This window comes from Mustela putorius, unplaced genomic scaffold (assembly GCF_011764305.1).
Source record: "Mustela putorius furo isolate JIRA1106 unplaced genomic scaffold, ASM1176430v1.1 tig00000695_pilon_pilon_pilon, whole genome shotgun sequence".
Classification (NCBI taxonomy): Eukaryota; Metazoa; Chordata; class Mammalia; order Carnivora; family Mustelidae; genus Mustela; species Mustela putorius.
In genome coordinates this window covers 1,879,540-1,892,391 of record NW_025421447.1, presented here as the reverse complement: position 1 = coordinate 1,892,391, position 12,852 = coordinate 1,879,540, and the positions used below count along the sequence as shown (strand labels likewise).

At 42.8% G+C, this 12,852-nt stretch overlaps 1 pseudogene; it reads left to right on the top strand.

Annotated features, from left to right (window-relative positions):
• The first annotated feature begins 510 nt into the window (after positions 1-510).
• Positions 511-2,169, top strand: LOC101682780 (annotated as a pseudogene).
• Positions 2,170-12,852: the final 10,683 nt, after the last annotated feature.

Sequence of the window (12,852 nt, the reverse complement as noted above, 5' to 3'; positions counted from 1 at the left end):
CCTGTATGTGGAAAAGTAGGAGATATGTAAGAAAGATATAAGGAATGGGAATGCATTTTGTTGAAGGAGAAGAAGGTAATTTTGTCCTAAATGAGATGGTTGTTTGGAAGGAAATGACTTGGGACAAAGCCTAAATGCAAAGGAAAGTTGTAGAAGGTTTGTGAAAGGAAATCTTCAGAAAAAGAATTTTTTAAGTGTGGTCATGACGGACTAAGATTGAAATGAATTTTAAAAAGACACTGGTATAGAAAGCTGGTTTTCTCTCTGTTCAAGGACAAAGTCTTTTTAGGTTAACTGATCTGCTTTTAAGAAGAAAATGCAAACAGTTGTTTCCTCTTTGCCTGTCCAGAAAAACCATTTTCTATATTTTGCCTATATTGGGTCTTTATAAATATCCCTAATTATATTTAGGCATATGCTTTAAAACTTTCTAAGATTTTAACAAGTGTTGACAAGATTTAAATTATAAATGAAGTCCAGACACATTTCCATTGGTCTGGGCCTGCCTGGAGGCCCTCCTTTTTCTCTTCTGCTGAGTAATGGCTGCCCCTGAGACCCAGAGGGTTGCTGCCGGAGGGGAGGAGGGTAATCACAGCAAAGTTGGGGGTGTCAGTTATGAGGACAGTAAGGATTATATCCTGGAGCCTCTTTCCCTTCCAGAAAGTCCAGGTGGCACCACTGCCTTAGAAGGTTCTCCATCTGTGCCCTGTATTTTCTGTGAAGGACGTTTTCCTTGGATGAACAAGACAAATTTCTGAAGCACATGATTATTGAACATAAGATGGTCATAGCTGATGTCAAGCTGGTTGCTGATTTCCAAAGGTACATTTTATATTGGAGGAAAAGGTTTACTGAACAGCACATTACAGATTTTTGTAGTGTGATAAGAATCAATTCCAGAGCTCCCCTTGAAGAACAAGACAATTACTTTTTGTTATGTGATGTTTTACCAGAAGATCGACTACTTAGAGAAGGACTTCAGAAACAGAGACTGAAAGAAATTATGGAACAGGGGTGCCTCGGTGGCTCAGTGGGTTAAGCCGCTGCCTTTGGCTCAGGTCATGATCTCAGAGTCCGGGGATCGAGCCCCGCATCGGGCTCTCTGCTCAGCAGGGAGCCTCCTTCCTCCTCTCTCTCTGCCTGCCTCTCTGCCTGCTTGTGATCTCTCTCTGTCAAATAAATAAATAAAATCTTAAAAAAAAAAGAAAAAAAAAGAAGTTATGGAACAACACAGCAAGAAAGAAACGATAACCATTTTCATGGTATTTGTATGTTTTGCAGTGAGGAATTTTTCAGGAACAGATCTGTTCTTTTGAACCACCTGCCCAGAGAACATGCTTTCAACATTGGATTGCCAGACAACATTGTAAACTGCAATTTCTATGAACATTACAGAAAAAGCTGGACAACTTGCAGTGCGGGTACTGTGAGAAGACCTTCGGGGACAAAAATACACTTAAAGATCATATGAGAAAAAGCATCGGAGGATTAATCCTAAGATCAGAGAATATGACCGATTTTATGTCATTAGTTATTTGGAACTTGGAAGATTGTGGGAGGAAGTTCAACTGGAAGATGACCAGGAGTTGCTAGACCATCAGGAAGATGACTGGTCTGACTGGGAAGAACACCCTGACTCTGCTGCCTATTTTGTGAAAAGCAAGCAAAAACCATTGAGAAATTATGTGTCCACATGGAGGATGCTCACGAGTTTGATCTCCTCAAAATAAAGTCAGAACTTGGATTAAACTTCTACCAGCAAGTGAAACTGGTCAATTTCATCTGGAGACAAATTCACCAATGTAGATGTTATGGCTGCCATGTGAAATTCAAATCCAAAGCAGAGTTAAGGACTCATATGGAAGAAGCTAAACATACATCACTTCTTCCTGAAAGAAAGACATGGGATCAACCAGAGTATTATTTTCCAACCTATGAAAATGACGCTCTACTGTGTACACTGTCTGACAGTGAAAGTGACCTGACATCTCCAGAACAAAATGGAAATATTACCATCATCAGTGAAGATATATCTAAACTGCGTGCTTTGAAACAAAGCAATATTTTGAACCAGTTGCTACTACACGAGGGCTTGAAAAACTAGAAGAAAATGCCACAGAAAAACTAGAAGAAAATGCAACTTCTCATGTTTTTCTCTTATGAGACAAACTCAGAAAAATAAGGATTAGTCCTTGGTGAAATAAAAATTTAAAAAGTACTTTGCAAAAAATAAAATGAGGACTTTTTAAATTTTTGGCTATAAAGTTTTACTATGTAATCATTATAAATGATCTCATTTCATTAGGCTCAATTATCTATAATATGGAAGACATATGGGACACCTGGCTGGCTCAGCTGATGGAGCATGTGACTCTTGATCTCAGGGGTCATGAGTTTGAGCCCCACATGAGGTGAAAAGATTGCTTTAAATTTTTTTTTCCTTTTTTAAATAAAGGGGACGTGTAAATCACACACACACAAAAATAAATTGTAAATGAAATCTCTTTAACTTATTAGGCTTTTCCTTGGTATGTTAAGTTACTCAGGAAGTACTGCTAAGCAAATGATAAACTCTGGGCTACATCTGGGTAAGTGCTATAACTATTCTAGAGATTCTATACATTTCCCAAAGTTTTAAGTTTTGATAGATCATCATTTGATATTGTAATTATTGAACTGTTATGTGTCAATGGGTCGCAGGATAACTTTAGTTTCTTTGTCTACAGTATCATAGTGAACTTTCGAATCAGATCATTAACAATGCCCATTTCTGAGTTTTTTTGTCATTTATAATTGTTCTAATTCTCCCATAAAATGAGTTTTATTTTATTTATTTATTTTTTTAAGAAGATTTTATTTATTTATTTGACAGAGAGAGATCACAAGTAGGCAGAGAGGCAGGCAGAGAGAGAGAGAGGAGGAAGCAGACTCCCTGCTGAGCAGAGACCCCCGATGCAGGACTCGATCCCAGGACCCTGAGATCATGACCTAAGCCGAAGGCAGCAGCTTAACCCACTGAGCCACCCATGCGCCCAAATGAGTTTTATTTTATGATAAAGGAGATTCATAAAAAGGACTTTTAGGACAACACAGGTACTCAATACCTTTAAGATCAGAACTGAAATGAGTAAGAAATTTCAGAGCTAACTAAAGCTGCATTCAAACTAAACCAGAATTAGTAACATGGGACTAAATGAACTAAAAGATTTATAGTGTTATGTGTCTTATTTTAGACATTGCTCATGCTCTAATGTTTGCTCCTCCAGACTAAGAAAAATTTTACTTAAGTTACCTGTGACTTACAGAAATGCAAAAATATTCATTTGTAAACAAATCAAAGTGTTCAGCTTTTCTATCCGAACCCTCTGAAACTCCAAAGGTCTCAGTAAGTATTCTTTCTTCCATGGCAATCAGTCATTTGCATAAGTTCAATAAGAATCTGTTCTCCTTGTAACAGGACACCATTGGAAACATGGGTTATTTTACCAAAGCTTTGACTGGAATGTCATATTTGAGAAAGACATTCATAAACTCAGATATGACCAGACAACTTTAAGGAACTTAGGTTGACTTTATGAAACCTGGAGCCATAAAGCCCCTTAGAACTGTTGGTCTGATACCTTGCTTACAGAGTTCCAAGCAGCCTCACCAGGTGAGTAAAGAATGCCACTTCCTGGCAGGTATGGGAACCTCAGGATACTTTGGGGACCTCAGGAAGAGGAATTTGCCCCAATTGACAGGTATTGCAGGCATGTCTGATGGCAAGTACTTGGCTTGGCTTCTGGCTTGGAGAGGCTACTAAAAGTTCAACCTAGAGATTCCTTATAAGAAGTTCCAGCAAAGCAGATTCTAAAAGATCTATAATGATCACTCACTGTTCTTGCTGAGCTTATGAAAATAATTAGGCCAAATCTGTTTAAACTGGACTTGTTTTTCAGATAAATTAGTCCTGATTTGGCCGTCTCTGGAAATGAGGGTTATTTTAGAGAGAAAAAAAATTTTTTTAAGGTTTTATTTATTTATTTGACAGAGATCACAAGTAGGCAGAGAGGCAGGCAGAGAGGGTGGGAGGGGGGAAGCAGGCTCCCCGCTGAGCAGAGAGCCTGATGTGGGGGCTGGATCCCAGCAACCTGGGGTCATGACCTGAGCTGAAGGCAGAGGCTTTAACCCTTTGAGCTTTAACCCTTTAACCGTAAGCACCCCTGCAAAATTATGTTTTAATAACATACCTTGTGGATTCTAGATTTGATTGTCTTTTAATGTTGTTTACCTAACCTAGACAACTTGAGGTAAACTTCAGAGAAGTTACACAATAGCTCATTTAGACGATCTTCTTGCTTTTTATTCAGTGGGGATAATAACAGGACTCCCTGGCACATAATTAAACTGAGGCTGATAGAGACTACCGGCTCCAGCCCCTTTCCATTCCTTGTTCTCCTTTGTGCCTGCTAAGGCCAAGAAAAGACCAAATAGCCACCCCATTTGACTAAGATAAGATAACAAGTCATTGCTCCTGCTGAGACAGAAGAAAAAGACAAGATGCCCGACCCTGTTTGAATAAGAAAAAGAAAAGAAACAGTCCCCTGGAGTGATTTAGCACTCTCCTGAGACACCTCCACATAGATGATACTTCCACATGAAGGGGCCATTTGGCCTTGAGAGACTGGGAAAGTGTCCGGGCCTTGAGAGACCATGAAAACACCCTGTTACCATCCCCCATTACCTGTAATCATAAAAATTCACTCCTAACCCTGTCGGGTGCTTTGGGAAGGAATCCCGCTGAGCCCACTAGCATTAATAAAGCTACGTTTTCCTTCCTCTCCCGTGTGGCGTTTGAGTTTTCCTCGGTCACCTCAGATTTTCCTCAACAAAACAACTGGAAAATGGGATTGATTCCCCAAAAATTATATAACTTAACTATCACCTTGACCAGTTCTGTGTGGCTGGAATAATAATATTGACTAAAATCCAGAAGCATAACCCACCCCATAGGATTAACTAGGGACTTGTGGTGATAATAGATGACCCCACTTTCTTTATGATTGGATTGGATGATGCATGTGGGACTCCCCTTATCTCTTGACAGGTTTTCTCCCACATGCCAGTGATCCTTTGTAATTAGGATATTGTTAAGGCTGGACCACTCAGGAAAAGGGCTTCTTATTGGTTTCATCCCTTAGTCATATTTATCCTAGAAGCCACCCCTATTGAGGTACAATCACAAACAAAGTCTTTAGCTAAGCATAGAACAGCCCTCCTTGTAAAAGGAGCCTCAAATTTCACTATGGGACAGTCCCTGACAGTAATGACTGCATTAGGTCCAGATTTGTCTTAGAAACCAAAGGCCGCCAATGGATGATGGAGGCCAACTTATTAAATACCAGGCTACACTGATAGAGATGTCTGAAATAATACTTAAATAATACCTAAAAATAATACCTAAAACCTGTCAGACTTTAAAATCCAGCTACCCTTATGCCTGGACCTGAACGTTACACTTCTGTAGAGCATAACTGTTGGAGGTCATTGATATCGTTTATTCTAGTTAACTGGATTTAAAAGATTGCCGCAGCTATAATTCACCTCAAAATCTCTATGGCAGGCCACCCCCCATAGTAAGTAGGCTTAGAGGAGACCTCAAACAGATTGGAAACTTAGAGGTGTCCCAACATCTCCAGGCTTTGGGAAAAACTCGAATGCACATCTCCTGAGAAGCTTTAGACAGGACCCACTCAAACCATGGTGGACTGGGCCCCACACTGTTGTTCTAACCACCTCTACTGCCTTCAGGGTCTTAGGTGTCACCGAATGGGTCCACCACTCTAGAGTAAAGAAGACCCTCACCAGCTACATGAATCACACAGTGGGAAGCCCAACCAGATCCTATGGACCTGTTCCAGCTCCACCTTTGATGAGACCCCACCGACTGATGGACATCTGTTCACCGTGGTCCCTGGCTATTGTTGGCATGACACCGCATCCTCACCTCGGGAGTTGGACTTTACATTGCTCTCCCTTCTGACTGGACTTTCTCCCAGAAACTTGTTATTGCTTATTGAGCAGCTTTAGGAGCCTTAAGACAGATTGCTAAGTTCATAGAAAACATTATTACCAGGCGAGCCACTGCCCAAATACTAGCCTTGCAGGGCCATGGTAATAGATGATAATGATGCCCTTCAAACTAGGTGTTTAAAGGGACATCAAAGCGGGGAATGATAGGAAAATACTGTACTCTAAGATTGCTGACCAAACCAACAAGGGAATTCCAGTCCCTGTCTCAAAGCCCATCTGGGTACTTCTTTCCTACCCCATTTCCTGCCTGCGCCTAAAGTACCAAGTATGAGAAGTAGAAGGGTATAAATCCCCCTCCCTGCTTGTGCTTGAGGCTCAGACCTTTGGAGAACAATGTCATCTGAGCCCACCAGTGTTAAATAAACCGCCGGTCCCCCAAAGTCTCCGAGTGCCGCTTGATTCTTCTGCCAGGATCCAGTCCAGGTTCTGCAACAAGCTGAAGCCACACCTTAACAACTGAGCCTCCAAGGTGCTTGCCTTTTTTTTTTTTTTTTTTAAATAACAGAAAGGGGGAGGGGGTGGATACGAAACAGGAGTGGGAGATTGTGGTGCAGAGTGGATCTTAGGTTTATCTTCAGACTCACTGAATATTGATCTTGGACAGAATGTAAATATTTATCTGATACAAATTATTCCCCACCCCCACCCCAAATAGGTAGAGGGGAATCCTGGACACTGAGGGTGCTGGCTCTTCCCTTTCTTCAGCTCAGGAATAAGAAAATATTATGTCTAATTCTATTAGTGTATGTTCTCTGAGAACCATCAGCAATGGCTGAAAACAGCCTCCTTTCTGGGCCAGAGCTTTTCATCCCTGTCGCTGGAATTATCTGCTTTTCTAGGCATACTTTAGAAAGTCTGGCTTTGTTGGTCATGCCTTATTTGCTCCCAGTTCATCTTCTTCAGCACTAGCAACATCAGGGAATGGAATTGGGGCATTAACAAAAGAAATGAAGAAGACAGCAAAAATACAAAAAAAGAAAAGAATTTCTGTTTTTCAGATCCTTCATGTACTTAGGACCTGTCATGAGCGTGCTATGAAGGTGCACACATGAGTTGTGTCTTTCCACGATGTCAGCTTTACTCACTCATAAAGCAAAGGTAAATCGCAATGACAAAGCAGGTTCAGGATTCCAAACTCAGTGACCATTCACCATGGGATTAGACCTGGCTTCTTACACAGCTCATGTTCAGGCAAAGAACACAAGCCATACAACAAACAAGCTAACAGAAGTGGGAAGTTAATGAACTGAACGAGAAGTCAGTCTGTGGGCATGCAGCTGAGATGAGGACTCAGTCTGGTCTGGGTTGGCTCTTGGCCCTTACTGCTTCTGATGTTCAAGCAGGGAAGGATCTCAGTTCTGTCCGGAGATCCATCAGGCAGAACCTTCGGGGGCAGTTGCCTTTTTAAAGTGGTCAGACATATAGAGGTGTCAGGTCCGAAGAGTCTGATGGTTTGCTGCTCAAATCCTCCCTTTTTAAAGGGATTGCATCATTTTCAGGTCTCTGCAGACCTCCTCTGGTTCTGGGCAGCCAGCTGACGTTGGTCCAGCAATGTCTCCCAGCCGCAGTGCCTGAGCTGCTTGCAGCGTTGCTTGATACAGACTGCTGCTTGACATGAGGGACTCCATTTTGCTCTCTACAGGATCTGAACTCCAAATTACAGGGCTTTGAAAGCTTTTTTTTTTTTTTTTTGGATTTATTTATTTTAGAGAGAGAGTGAGAGCACAGTGGAAAGGGCAGAGGGAGAAGACAAAAGACTCAAGCAGAACCCATGCTGAGCACCCAGCCCCCGTCGCAGGGCTTGATCTCACAACCTTGAGATCACCAACTGAGCCGAAACTAAGAGTCAGATATTTAACAGACCACACTGCCCAAGCACCCTTGAACTCCTAATACAGGAATGATGAAGATGTAGTCATTCACTCAGTATTTATGGAGTGCCCACTCTGTGTAAGATGTGACTAGCCCAGTGATTTTTGGGACAAAGAGGTTGGGCATTGTTTATTCAAAAACAGTCATCAAGCTAACTTCAAATTCTTGTGAATTTGGGGTTCACTTCAGTCCCTGGAGTGAAGTCCTTTTAGTCAATTAATTATCCAAAAGATGGCTTCTAGTTTGTAGCAGGAGGAAAAAGGTGCTGTCCTTTTGATGTGGGGAACAAAGGCAAAAGAAATGTAGGTAAAATTAAATTTCCTTAAAACCTGCAGCCAATTATGTTGGGCTGGCAGGAAGGGCTACTAAAGATGGCGAAAGTTCCCGCCACAAGACCTGAGCTCGGACAGGAGAACAAAGGCCCAAGCAGGAATCTGAGACCCACGCCCCGGGCTCCCGTGGACCAATGGGATCCTGATGAGCAGGCGGGATATCCAAATAAGGGAAACTTGCCCAAAGACCCCTGAGCTTTCCCCAAGACCCCTTAAAAGCCCCCTCCTCCCTGCCTTGGGCGCGACTTCCGCCACTCTGCTTTCCAGAGTGGTGGAACCTCGCCCGAGGGTGCCCACCTCCTCCCGGCACAACTTTCCTGGCTCCCCTTCTCCTGAGCCCTGAAACTTCGCCGGAGAGCATTTTTAATAAATCTTGCCTTGCACCCACTTTGCCTGGTGTTGTGTTTATCTCGCCAGAAAAAACTTTACAAATTACAAATACTTGAGGCAGGCAGAGCAGGACTTAGCTCCAGAATGTCATTTCTTCCAACTGTCCTAGCAGTAATGCTTTGCTGGAGGGAAAAATAACTTAAGCTTGACAATAGCCCAGCCTCTAGGTCCTGGGAGTCTTCTTTAGCATCTGCAAGTCCTTTTGGAAACTTCCCTTTGTCTCTACCTCCCCCAGCTCCAAACTATACAAACTGTTGCTCCTCACATTCCCCAGGGCAGCAGTCCTTTCTGCCCCTAGGTCCTGTCCCTGTGCTTCAATTAAACCACCTTTTTGCACCAGAGATGCCTCAGGAATTCTTTCTTGGCTGTCAGCTCTGAACCCAACCTTCAAACCACACCACTTTGACTTTTTCGAGGCTTTCTTAGGGACATTTTTTTTCCTGGCATGCTGTGGCAGACAAAGGAAACAGATTTTGTTTTGAAAGGGATGGAAGTACTACATTCCAGTGCTTTCCATTCTTGTGGTGGATTCTGATAAGCAGGATTTGGGAAACGTTTCTGGAAAAAAAATTTTTTTTCCTAATCCCCGTTTAAAATGTTGTAATTTTTCTCCATGTTAATGTGACAGCATCTTTGATTCGAGCAGTTTTTCTTCAGAGGGAAACATTCCAGTTCTGGATATTGCTGTGTGCTGGAATGGAAAACAGATGGACGAGAGAGACGGAGCCCTGCCACTCCCTGGTTCAGTTCTTTTGTGGGTCATTTTGATGAAGTTCTAGAACCTAGGTGAGGTTCGGTGGGCTGAGGTCCGGAGCCGATGACCAAGAAAGAATTCTTGAGACATCTTTGGTGCAAAATGGTGGTTTATTAAAACACGGGGACAGGACCCGTGGGCAGGAGGAGCTGCCGCCCCGGGTTGTGAGGGATGGCAGGTTACGTACCCTGCGGTTGGGGGAAGGTGAGGGGAAGGGAGGTTTCAATGGAGTTTTCATATGCTAAAGAGGGGTTTGCCCTTGCCCTTGCGGCTGGATCAATGTTGTCTTTAGACAAGCCATGAACATTAAGATAGTTGGGAGACTTTTTGGTGGGGGGTCACCAAATCATCTTTGTTAGTGAGATTTAGGACATTTGTAAGCGAAGGGAGACTCCTGTCTAGCAGGATTGTGAGCTCTGCAAGTTAACTATTTGCTTATTGTTCATGGCAGTCAGGGCTGCCTGAGGTATGCTACACACAGGACAGAGGGGGAGCGGATGGAGAGGGGGGTGCAAGGCGCCAGCTTTTGCTTTTTCTTCAGCCAGCCTCGTGCTCCCTCATCAATTTAACCTCTCTCAAGTTTTGATTTCCAGGAGATAATAACCACCTGCATCAGAGTTCTTAGGGTATCACAATGAACCAACTACACATTTCCTCGTGCACTGAAGCAGAAAAATAATTTATTAGAAAGGGTTTGGAGAGCTTAGCATATCTCAAGAAAGCAAAGTGTGTACAAACAAGGCAGGTCAGGCCGCTGCCAGGATCGAAGCACAAGTACGTCACACAGACAGTCTGGTGGACATAACAAGATTCAGGGGTTGGATGCTGGCTGCCAGATGGCACTCCTAGTCATGGAAACTCAACATTGCCGCCCTTCTGCCTGCCGATTCTGCCGAATCTGCCAGCAGATTCTCTATGGTCTGGGCTATTTAGCATCACTCATTTCTAATTCCATGGGGATAAGGTGTGTCTGCTTACAGAACTTAAGTCGCCTGCTATTCCCTAACCGTGAAGGGGTCTGGGGAAGCAAGTGTGTAGCATTTCAGCTTCTATAGTGAGAAGTGGGTTCTTCCAATCCACCAAAACTTTTAGGACTGGAGAATTTCCAAACAAGAGAAAGAAGTTCAGATGCCGGCTAGCCAAACCAACCAAACAACTGCTGGAGTCCCTCCCTCTGATGGTCTAACATTGACCTGATTCCTTTTTCCCATATTTATACTTTCAAAAGAAAAAATTCCTCCTACACAACCTAATGCAACTAAACTTTGTATAATTTAAAATGCTCTCTCTCCTAACCCAAGGATAACTGGGACTTACCCCAAGGAGCTTCTGGATCCTGCCAGCCTGTTCCCAGCCTCATTATGTGGCAGCTTCCCTCTGTCCTCTTGATATTCAGAATCAATCAATCTGTGACACTGGAACAAGGACAAAAGCCTATTTGTCCTTGAAATAGGACAAAGCCTATTTCACAGGTTGCACAGAAGACTGACCTGTTAATTGGCTCTTTAGGGCATCTGAGATCTACTCTAGTTAGAGACTCAGAGAAAATGAGCATTGCTGTGGGCAATGACCTGGTTTCCCCTTGCACCATGCCTCCCTTCAGCTGCAAGATCATGGGCTGAGAACATCTCTTTGGACCAGAAGGGATTGGTTGATGAGGAAGACTCAGTGAGAGTGAGGTTTTTGAGTGCTCTGAGTCAGCCAAACGCTGGTGTATTTCCCAATTCTAGCACTTGGAGTTAAATTCTTTCTGCTCAGTACCCTAAATCCCGCATAAAAGATTCTGCAACACTGTGGAGTCAACAATTAATTTGGTGACCCACAGAATCAAGCCTTTTTCTTTAAGATTTATTTATTCAAGAGAGAGAGAGCTTGAGCAGGAGGGGCAGAGGGAGAGGGAGAGAGAATCCCAAGCAGACTCTGTGCTGAGTATGGAGCCTGAGGCAGCACTCAATTCCAGGACCCTGAGATCATGACCTGAGCTGAAACCAAGACTCTGACTCCCAAAGGACTGTGTCATGCAGGTGCCCCATAATAAAATTTTTGAGTTTTTTTTTTTAAGATTTTATTTATTTATTTGACAGAGATCACAAGTAGGCAGAGAGGGAGGCAGAGAGAGAGGAGGGAAAGCAGGCTCCCCATTGAGCAGAGTGCCTGATGCGGGGCTTGATCCTAGGACCCTGGGATCCTAGGACCCTGGGATCATGACCTGAGTCGAAGGCAGGTGCCCCGAGGTTTTTTTTTTTTTTTTTTTAATTGTGGAAAAATAGACATAAGAGAGCTTTATTTTCAAAGTTATATAAAGTCTTGGATTTTAGTCCAGTTGTAAGGGTAAAATGTGAGAATTTGAGCTTATTGTTCTTTCTTTATTCTGTCCAGTGACATTAGAAGAAACTACTGCATTCCACAGTATTTGAATTCCTTGTTCTGAATTCCATGTTGGTCTATGGCTTCTTCGTCCCTGATATCTTCCCTTCAGTGGGTTTCCTAGTCCATGTGGACATAGGTAAGAATCTAATTAGCAGAGATTCTTTATAGTTCCTGCCTCTCTGGTTTACTAGCTTCTGATTCAGGTCTGCATCAGTCTGACAGTCTGACCCAGGGCCTCTTGCTAACTTCCAGTTGCAAGGGGGGGGTCTTGGAAAGTGATTACCTGGCTTGGCAGACTGTTTCCAGCAACACTCATGGGACAGGGAATTCCTCAAATGTATTGGGGGGAGGGGCGCCTGGGTGGCTCAGTTGGTTAAGCAACTGCCTTGGCTCAGGTCATGATCCTGGAATCCCGGAATCAAGTCCCACATCTGGCTCACTGCTCAGGGGAGAGTCTGCTTCTCCCTCTGATCCTCCCTGTTCTGGTATTCTCTCTCTTTCAAATAAATAAATAAATAAATAAAATCTTAAAAGAAAAATATATGCAGGGGATTCAGATACTGGGCACCGTAAAACCCATCCAGGGTCTAGCACACTTCCTTACGAGTTGTAAGGGAGATTTTAAAAATGATATATATACCATATATATATAAATATGTATAAATAAATATGTATTTCTATATTAATATATTATACGATATGTATACATTATATTTATATTAAATATTATATTTATAGTAATATAATTATATTTATATAAATATACTATTATATATTTATATTGCTATATACTTATATTATTATATTATTATATAGTTATGATATAAATAAATAATATGTTGGGTCGGCGGGCTCCCGGAGTGCAGGAGGAGCAATGGAAATGACCGCTGTGGCTGGGTCCCGCTGTCTTCCAGCCTACCCCCCCACCCCCACTCCTTAACCCTTGACTCTCCTGCCAAAAGGATGCATGCCCAGGTCACGTCTCCATAGGTAACCTGATACCTGATACCTATGCAGGAGACCAATAAAGGACTCCCTCCTAGCTCCACTTCCCCCACTCTT